This window comes from Equus quagga, chromosome 20, assembly GCF_021613505.1.
Source record: "Equus quagga isolate Etosha38 chromosome 20, UCLA_HA_Equagga_1.0, whole genome shotgun sequence".
NCBI lineage: Eukaryota > Metazoa > Chordata > Mammalia > Perissodactyla > Equidae > Equus > Equus quagga.
In genome coordinates this window covers 40,185,723-40,195,143 of record NC_060286.1, presented here as the reverse complement: position 1 = coordinate 40,195,143, position 9,421 = coordinate 40,185,723, and the positions used below count along the sequence as shown (strand labels likewise).

Below are 9,421 nucleotides of genomic sequence, written 5' to 3'. Positions count from 1 at the left end.
CCGGAGCGCTCCGGTGGCGGGCAAGGGGCGGCCCACCCCGCAGGGCCTCGAGTTTGGGGACCTCCTCTGTCAGGAGGCCACCTCTGGCCGGGGACACCCGGCGGGACTGAAGGAAGAGGGCGCGGCACAGAACTCGGAACACGGCACAACCAACCTCTGTTCCCCGCTATTCGGGCAGCGCCTTCCTCCTGGACCGGGAGCCTTTCCAAATACAATGGCAGTGGCCGGGCCTCCTGGGGCCCCGGGTGCGGACTGTGTTTCCCCGTCTCCGCCTGGGACGCAGCTTCCTTCCCCGGGCGCTATCAGAACGCGGGGCTGAAGGCCTGGACTCCTGGGTTCCGGTCCTACCCCTGACCGGGCCAGGGGAGGGACACAGTGGAGCCAGTGGCTGGGAATTCTCACGGAATCACTTAAAAATGGGGGTGCAGCAGGGTAAAGGGCAGGTGGTGTTGCCCCGAGAACCGCAAGAAGTGAAACCTAGATTCCCCTACAGCCGGGAACTGCGAGGCCTCCTCCCTCCCGCTCCTGCATCCCTCCTGGGTGGGCATCCGGCGCTCCATCCTGCAGCCCCCTGCCCGGCTTCTGCCCTGTGTCACTCACCTGGGCTTTAGGTAGCATCATATAGATGAGGGAGCACAGGCCGCGAGAGAGTCAGGAGCTTGCCCAGCGCTACACAACCAGCTGGTGCCGTCAGCCCAAGTGTCTCCGTTTCTGCTCTGACACGTAGAGAGCTTGGAAGTCCTCACTCCTGCCCTGCCAATAAGAAAAAAGCTGCACAAGCTGAAAATCAGTGACTTTTCTTACACCCACTAGAGAACTGAGGTCCCAGGGCCAATTGTGCCCCCAAAATCTGGAGAGACGAGCGGATCCCTAGTCATAGCTGAGGTCTGCTCACCTGGGGCGGAAGGGGCTGGAGCCATAGACTGGCAGAGTGGCTTAAATGGTCCTTTTGACTAATCGCTGGAGGCTGAGTGCCCACTAATATGAGACTGAAAAACTCCTGGGGAGGGGGGGTCACAGTCTAAAGGTGGTGGGCATAGTTTTGTGATTCATCTCCAGAAACCTCCCAAAACCCCTCATGGCTCTTGCAGGAGAAGGGGAAAGTTGCCTTTGTGAAATCCACCCACAGCGTTCTCCATAACAAAGCCTGTTTTCCAGGAAGGAAGGCTTCCCCCAGCCTCCAGCCTCGTCCAGCCTGGCGGAAGGCACCTCCCTCCCAGCCCCTTGAACCTTCCTGCCTTCCTGAGCGGGGAAAGCCAGGGCACACAGAGAGAACATTTCTCCTCCCCAGCTCCTTCCATCAACAGGCCCCCCGGGGAATAACAGTGTTACGGCTGCAGGAGCTGCAAGATGCACGCGCCACCTCGGGAGGAGGTCTTCGGGGTCTCAGAGGCAACAGAAGAGACAAAGACAAGGACACCGGAGGAAGCTGAAGCCACCAGCTCCTACAGCTGCAGCAAATACGAAATGCAGTCCAACCACGAGCCGGGTTAACATGAACCCTCACACTAGGCCCATGGAGCTCAGTGCCTCTTCTCCAGGACGTCGTGTCTGGCTTTCAGAAAAAATTACACAGCATGACAACAATGACAAGAAGAGACACAGTCTGAAGGGAAAAAGCATCAGAACCAGACTCAGGTAGGACACCGAACTTGGAATTCTGAGACGAGGAATTTAAAATAACTAGGATTAATGTGTTAAGAGCTCTAATGGAAAAAGTTGACAAGAGATGCAAGAACAGGTGGGCAATGTAAGCAGAGAGATGAAAACTTTCAGAAAAAAATTTAAAAGAAAGAAATGGTAGAAATCAGTGTGTAACATATGTGTACTTGGGAAATCAGAAAGAAAGAATGGAGCAGGAGAAATATATGAAGTCATAATGGCAGAGAATTTTCTAAAATTAATGACAAACACCAAACAATGGATTCAAGAATCTAAGAGAACATAAGGTGTGATAAATACAAAAAAATATATACACCTAGGCATATCATATTCAAAGCACAGAAAACCAAAGACAACAAGGAAATCTTGAAAGAAACCAGAAGGGAAAAAACACCTTATCTATAGAGGAGCGAGGAGAAGGATGACAGCAAACTTCTCGCTAGAAACCACGCGGACAAGAAGAGAGGAAAGTGAAGTGCACTCACACGTCACCTAACAGGGATACGTTCCGAGAAATGCAGCGTTAGGCGATTGTGTTATTGTGTGAACATCATAGAGTGTACTTACACAAACCTAGATGGTACAGCCTCCTACATTACACACCTAGGCTCTATGGTACTCACCTTGTGGGACCACAGTCATACTTGCCGTCCATAGTTGATGAAACGTCACTACACAGCACGTGATGGTGTTTAAAGCAGTGAAAGAAAAAACTCTCAACCTGGAATTCTATATCTGGCAAAATTATCCTTCAACATGAAGGAGAAATAAAGACTTTCTCAGAAAAACAGAAACGGAGTGAATGCATCACCAGCAGACCTGCCCTACAAAGAATGTTAAAGAGGTTCTTCAGGGAAAGGAAGAGGGTAGAGGTCAGAAACTGAATGTGTTGAATGCTTATAGCATGTGGGTAAGTGAAATGGAGGGCAGCAGAGCCACCAGGACGGGAGGGAGGAATTGGGGACACTCTGTTCTGAGGCACGCGCGCTACACGGGAGTGGATAGTGTTATTTGAAGGTGGACTTCCATCAGTTAAAAATGTATATTGCCTCTGTACTATCTCCTCAAATTTTTCTGTAAATCTAAAAGTCTATTAATAAAAGATTACAGCATAAATAAAATGTATGTTGCACACTCTAGGGCAACCACTAAAATCGTTTTAAAAAGTATAATTGATATGCTTAGAAAGGAGGTAAAATGAAATCATATTAATAAATGCCCAGTTAAAACCAGAGAAGGCAGGGGACTGGCCCTGGTTGCCTAGTGGTTAAGTTCAGTGCACTCCACTTTGGTAGCCCAGATTTGGTTCCCAGGCTCAGACCTACACTACTTTTTGGTGGTCATGCTGTGGAGGCATCCCACATACAACATAGAGGAAGATGGGCACAGATGTTAGCTGAGGGCCAATCTTCCTCAGGAAAAAGAAAGAAAAACAGAGAAGACAGAAAAAAGGAGGGAAAAATAAAGAACACGTATAATCAGTAGGAAAGAGTTACACATGGTAGATATTAATACAATTCTATCAATAATCACTTTAAATACAAATGATCGAAAGTCACCAATTAAAATTCACAGATTGTCAGAATGGATAAAAAGCAAGGCCCAGCTATAGGTTGCCTACAAAAAACCCACTTGCAACAGAAAGACTCAGGTCAAAAATAAAGGGATGGAGAAAAATATAATGCGCTACCATTAATCAAAAGAAACCTGGAGTAGCTACATTCATTTCAGAGGAAGCAAATATCAGAAATAGAAGCCAGAACAGGGTCTTCTGGTCTCCACCAGACAGTCTGCTCCCAGAGGACGGGGCCCTGGCTGTTGAGCCCCCAGCGTACAGTGTCTGACGCGTGCTGGGCAGAGTATTCGTGTGAATGGACAAAAGGATGAATGACTGAATGACTGAATGAATGCCCCGACTTCGCTATTTCCGTGAGGCCTGAGCTCCTGCCATAGCCGGTAGCCAAAGGCCGGATGGCCTGGACAATTTCACAAATGCCTTCTGGAGCGGGGGACGTCTGTGGGGAGGCGCGGGGAGCACACTGCTTGGACAGGAGGGACAAAGCTGGTCCTTTAAGCAGATGTGCTCTCAAGCCCTGTCTGGTGAAAACAGCCTTGGAAGCTAGCCCTGTGGCTGAGAAAATCTCTGGATTTTCTTCCCCAAACATTGGCTTTGTGCTGTCAGCAGATAATTCGGAGCCGGCAAGGGCTGCCTTCCTGACTCTCCAGGCCCCGCCCGGTGCAAGAGGGACACCCGACCCTGCTGTAGACTCCCCTGGTGACCCCACACAGGACCCTTCCCAGCCTCAGCCCCAGTGTCCCTACCTCTTGAGTGGGGGTAGGGAGGAGGTGAGACCAGGCCACTGCTGGACGCTCTGGGTCCAAGCCCATTGGCCCTGAGCATTGCAGGAAGGTCCAGGAGCATTGCCCACGTTTCCAGGAGCCCAGTGGTCACTGGCAGCTGCCAGAACCAGGACGCAGAGGCCAGCAGAATACCCAAAGCCTCTTCTGGCCAGACTGGGTCAGCGTGGGCAGCCAGCCATGTATCAGCTCCTGCATACCAGACGTCCACTAATTACAGTCATTAGTTCCTTCTCCCGGATGACGGGGAAGGCCGTGGACAGCCTGTTTGCCCTGTCTGGAGGGGAGCAGCCCAGCATTGGTTAGTCCTTTCTCCCCAGGGCCCAGGCCTCCTCTGGCCACTCAGCCACAGCGGGAGACTGTGCTGGGAGTCATCTCGTGAGCACTGGGGAGTGGGTTGGTCATGGCTCTGCCAGCCTGGTGGCTGGACTACGTGTGTGATGTGGATCATGGCTGGGCAAGAGGCCTGGGGCCAGCAGAGGCCTCAGACTGGAGCCTGTGGGCTTGTGTAAACATTTCACACCTACAGAAAATTAAAAAGAACAGAAGAAAGAACACCCAAGGACACACCACCAGACGTTACCAATATTAACATTTGACCACATTTGCTTCAGATGTCTTAATCTTTTCCCAAACATGAGGAACTGTGAGCCACAGTGTGAGAGGCGATGGAGGTTAGTAATCAAGGGCACTGGGTTCGAGTCCTGGTTCTGCAACTTACTAACTGCGCCACCCAACAGGTCTCAACCTCTCCGTCCCTCAGTCTACTCCTCTGTTGAATGGGGATGATTGGTGAGGCCATCAGAAGAGTGCCTGGCACATGGCAGGTGCTCAATAAACTGGAACGATTATAGCCCCAGGCAGCTCCCAGCCCCTGCACCTTACGTCAGAGGCCTTTTCCTCTGCTCCTGAGGGGGGCTTCTCCTGAAGGTGGTGTGTGCAGGTGCCGGGAAGAAGGCAGAACATCACGCAGCATGTTCTCAAACAGTGTCAAGGGTCTTGCCGTGCGCTTTTCCTCTTGTGACTTGCTGCTTTCCCCTCCATCTAGTGTTCCAGATTTGTCTAAGCAGATAAGGACCTTGGCTCCAGCTAACTGCTGTCTAGAATGCCACTGTCCGCACCCCGTCTGCAGATCCCACAAATCACCAGGAGGCAGCTCCGACCGTCCCTGAGGACCTGCAGGCTTGCCAATCGTCTGGTCTCTCTTCAAAACATCTACTTTTAATTTTAAACTTGGAAGAAGAAAAATAAAAATGGAAGACAGAAATAGCGTTTATTGAAGACCTGCTGGGGTGATGGGGGCCTCCCCTGTGTCACCTCGTGCGGGCCTCACACCAGCACAACTGCATGCGGGGGCTGTCTGGCACCAGCTCTCAGCCGTCAGGTCCCCGTGTGGCCACGCAGACCAGCTCATCCCTTCCCCAGAAGCTGCCCAGCCCCACCCGCGTGCCTGCAGGACCCCTGTGTCTCCCCAGTTATTTCTCAGTTTCCAGGGGCGTCGCATGAACTCAGGGGCAAATTTGCTGATGTTCTGCAGCCCACATGGTCTCCCTAACCCCTGCCTGCACCAGCCTGTGTTGCCACTGCTTCCCCGCCCCCACATGCAGATGGAGAAACTGAGGCACAGGTTGCTGATGACTAGGAATCATAATGGGGTCAGGAAGTGGAGGGGTCAGGATTTGAACCCAGGGCTCAGTGTTGGGACACTTCCCTGAGGCCCTGAGCATAAAGGCACAGGTGGAATCAGCAGCAGACTCTGTCACCTTGGCCCCCTCCTCCTTCCAACTTGCCACCAGCTGAGTGGCCTCATGGCTCCAGCGCTCTCTTGTTATCCTGCTGGTAACTCAGGCTGAGCAGCAGCAACTGCTTGCTCCTTGTCCCTGTGGCTTTGATGAAGTGGGGAGTTTGATGGTGAGCACAGAGCAGGCGATGGCCCCAGTCGGCCTCCGGCTGTCTCCCCGGAGTGGGCGCCATCAGCAGGTTCTCCAGGGCCCCTGCGCCCTCAGGCAGCACATCCAGCCTGAGGCCCGGGTGCGGGGCCTGCAGAGAGGCCAGCAGCAGGGGTGGAAGCGTAATGCCCGGCTGAGTTTGGAGCCCCAAGGCGGTGGCGACCCAGGAGCCACTGCTGGAAGGGAATGTGCAGTGGGCAGCGGTGTGGACAGGATGGACTCAGCCCCTGCACAGTGGGCTTGCTGGGTCAAGGAATAAATAACCCTTTCTTTATTCTCAGGAGCCCAAGGACCAGCATGAAGGCCGAGGAATGCTGTGCCCAGAGGAAGGTGGCCTGGGCTCCATACAGCCCTGGGCTCAAATCTGCTTCTGTTTCTAACTCGACTGTGGAGAGTTCGCTTCCTGAGCCTCAGTTTCCCCATCTGCACCACAGCCAGATGGCCTGACTGTTCTGGAGGATTCAGACTTCAAATGTCCTGTTCTGACATTTCCCACGCCCTGTTCTGTAAAGTGTGGGCTCTGGGGGCTCTGATAAAGGGGCACAGGGTGCCACAGTCAGGTAGGTTGGCGAAACACCACATTTCAAGCCCCTCTTGGAGATTCAAGGCACACCTCTGCATGCTAAAGGCTCTGAGAAGTCCTGCAGCCAAAGCCTGGGTCATTTATTTGCTCCAGTAAGACTTCTCATTTTCCCCAGTGCACCTGTTAATGCTATTCTGATCTCTTGCCTTGATACACATATAAGCCAGAACCCTCACATGTCCGTTTCCTTATCTGTAAAAAAGAACAGCCCTGTTGCCCTGGCAGGGCTGGAGAAGAGTTAGATGGGAAATGCAGTGGAAGGGGCCCATGGGGCATGGGGGGGAAGATGCCCCTTCCCCAGCATCTCTAGAGCAGATGCACCTTGACCCCCAGCCCCAGATAGAGGCCAACCCACGCTCTTGCTGCTCAGAAGCCCTGTGGAAGATGCGTGCACACCCAGAGGGCATTTTTGCAGAAGGGCCCAGGGCTGGCAGATTTTCTGGGGCCGAGTATAGGAGCTCCTGCCTCCCAGGTTGCCCAGCATAGCCTCCTGAGGAGCCCAGCACAGCCTCCCTTTCCTCATCCCCGGGTCCCCTGAGGAATTAAGGCCAACTGTACTCCTGTCCTGCCAGGGTCCCAGATGTGGGAGCTACAGCCTTGCTCCAGGACAGGCCTGAATTCTACCCCCAGTGCTAACCTCACACACTGTGGGCTGTCCAATCCCGTCCTGGATGGGTGGCGGGGGTGGGGGGCAATCATAAGACATCAGTCTGGGCTGGCCCAGTGGCTCAGAGGTTAAGTTTGCACATTCTGCTTCTCGGTGGCCCAGGGTTCACCAGTTCGGATCCTGGGTGCGGACATGGCACCGCTTGTCAGGCCATGCTGTGGTAGGCATCCCACATATAAAGTAGAGGATGATGGGCATGGATGTTAGCTCAGGGCCAGTCTTCCTCAGCAAAAAAGAGGAGAATTGGCAGTAGTTAGTTCAGGGGTAATCTTCCTCAAAAAAACAAAAATAAAAACAAAAAAAGACATCAGTCAGAGCTCTTGTTTCAAAAGCAAAGTTCCAGGGGAAAATCCTAGCGTGTGGATGTGAGAGCTGGGAAACAGCATCCTCTCACAGACGGCAAAACTGAGGCTTCCTGCTCCCTTCTGCCCTCCCGCTGTCTCCTGCAAGGATGGCAGCCCCTAGAAGGGCAGGGCCCTGAGTCCATGCAGACCCCCTCCCCTGAGGACCCCGAATTTGGTAAGTGAAATTGTTAAACCCATTTTGGAACATTTGCCAGAGCCTCATCGAAATCTGTCACTCCTCTGCTTGGAACACTTCCACTGTGCCCCACATGGCCCCCCAAATGTGGTTTACACCCTAATCCTGGCTTCAGGGAGCTGCTGGCTGGACCCAGATCCGGCTCCTCCCTTCCAACTCTGCAAGGCTCAGCTGCAGGGGCCCACACTTCAGCGGTTGTGACACGGCTCTGGGGTGCCCCAGGTGGGGTGTCTTGCATGCAGTTTCTTTGGGGGTCTGTCAGACATCAGGGACTCTCCCCTGGGTGTCCCCACAGTGCCCGCCGCTGAGGCTCTCCGAGGCTGCAGCTGAAACAACAGAGGCCTTCATTGGCGAGGGCGGTCAGGAGTTGGGGCTCGCACCTCCCTCCCCTACCTCGGGCCACCTGGGCTGCAGCACCTTGCAGGGCCTCCCTGGAGTGGCTCTCTCAGTAGCTCCCTGTCCCCAGCCTGGACTCAGCACATCTCGGCAGGAGTGGGTTCTGAAGCCGGCATGGCAGCCACCCTCCCCAACATGCTGGCTCCTCGTCCCTTCTATATATGTCCCTCTCGCCCCTGGAAGGCTGCTTGGTCCCTTGTGCAAATCCACCTCTGTCAGGCCCACTCACCTGGCTGGACATGGCCAGACTTGCCCTGTTGGGTCTGAATCCCAGCCATGGATAGAGCTGAGTAAACTGGACCCACATTCCCATGTGCTCCCCTCCGTGGCTCCTTCCCACCCACATGCTGGCAGTGGCCTTAGGCAGACCTTTCTCCTCCATCCTTCCCGCCCCACCCTGGCTCCTCTCACACCCACAGGGAGAATCCCCCTCATCTCGCTTGATCCTCACGGCAACCTCCTAGGGTCAGTGTTATTATTAACCCCATTTTACAGATGAGGAAATGAGACTCAGGGATGTTGAGACTGGATGACCAGTGGATGCATCCGATCAGAACATCCCAATGCGAGGCATGAGCTCCATCACTAAGGCACTTCCGCAGAGACTGGACAGGAGGGAGCGGGTGAAATGATGCGACACAATGAAGTTATGGGTACCTTGAATGGACAGGGGCTTTGAGCAACAGGCCCTCCTCTTCATTGTTACAAAGAGCTGCCTGCCCAGTGGGCGGTGGGCGGGTCCTGCATTGGCTAGGGGCTTGTGCCTAATGGCCTCTGAATCCTGCCCATTGCTGGGATCCCAGAAACTGGACCCTGAGCTTGGTGGGGGCTGAAACCATAGCCCCTGGCACCAAGGAGGTGTTTAGCCAAAGCTACACATCCTACAGACGCCCAAAAGATCATCCCAGGAGGCGGAGTTTAAACCAGGGAGATATGTGTCAGCCCAGAGAAAGAGGGACTTTCCAGATTGGGAGTTGGCCTGTTAAGGGGCGAGTACCCCACCACTGGAGGCATGCAAGTAGTCGCTGAGCAGCCTCCTGTCAGTGCTGCTGCAACTAGGGGAATGTATGGTCCCGTCACTGAATGTCCTTGAATGTTTAAATCTTTCATGCATTTTTAAGTATAGGCAATACTTCTATAAAGGTCAAAAAGCAAAAAGCACAAAACGAAATCCAGTGAAAACAACTCCCTCCCTCCCTCCCTCCACCCCAGCCTCCAGTTCTCCTTCCAGGAAGCCCCGAGGGCTGCCTGGTGCTTGTGCCATCC

The 9,421-nt window shown here is 53.6% G+C and overlaps 1 protein-coding gene across 1 annotated transcript in view; it reads right to left on the bottom strand.

Moving 5' to 3' along the window:
* Positions 1 to 263, bottom strand: part of HHIPL1 (HHIP like 1) — a 27,314-nt gene extending 27,051 nt beyond the window's left edge. The window contains exon 1 of the mRNA XM_046647912.1: positions 155 to 263. The gene's annotated coding sequence lies outside the window, so the exon portion shown is untranslated. The remainder of the gene's footprint in view (positions 1 to 154) is intronic.
* Positions 264 to 9,421: the final 9,158 nt, after the last annotated feature.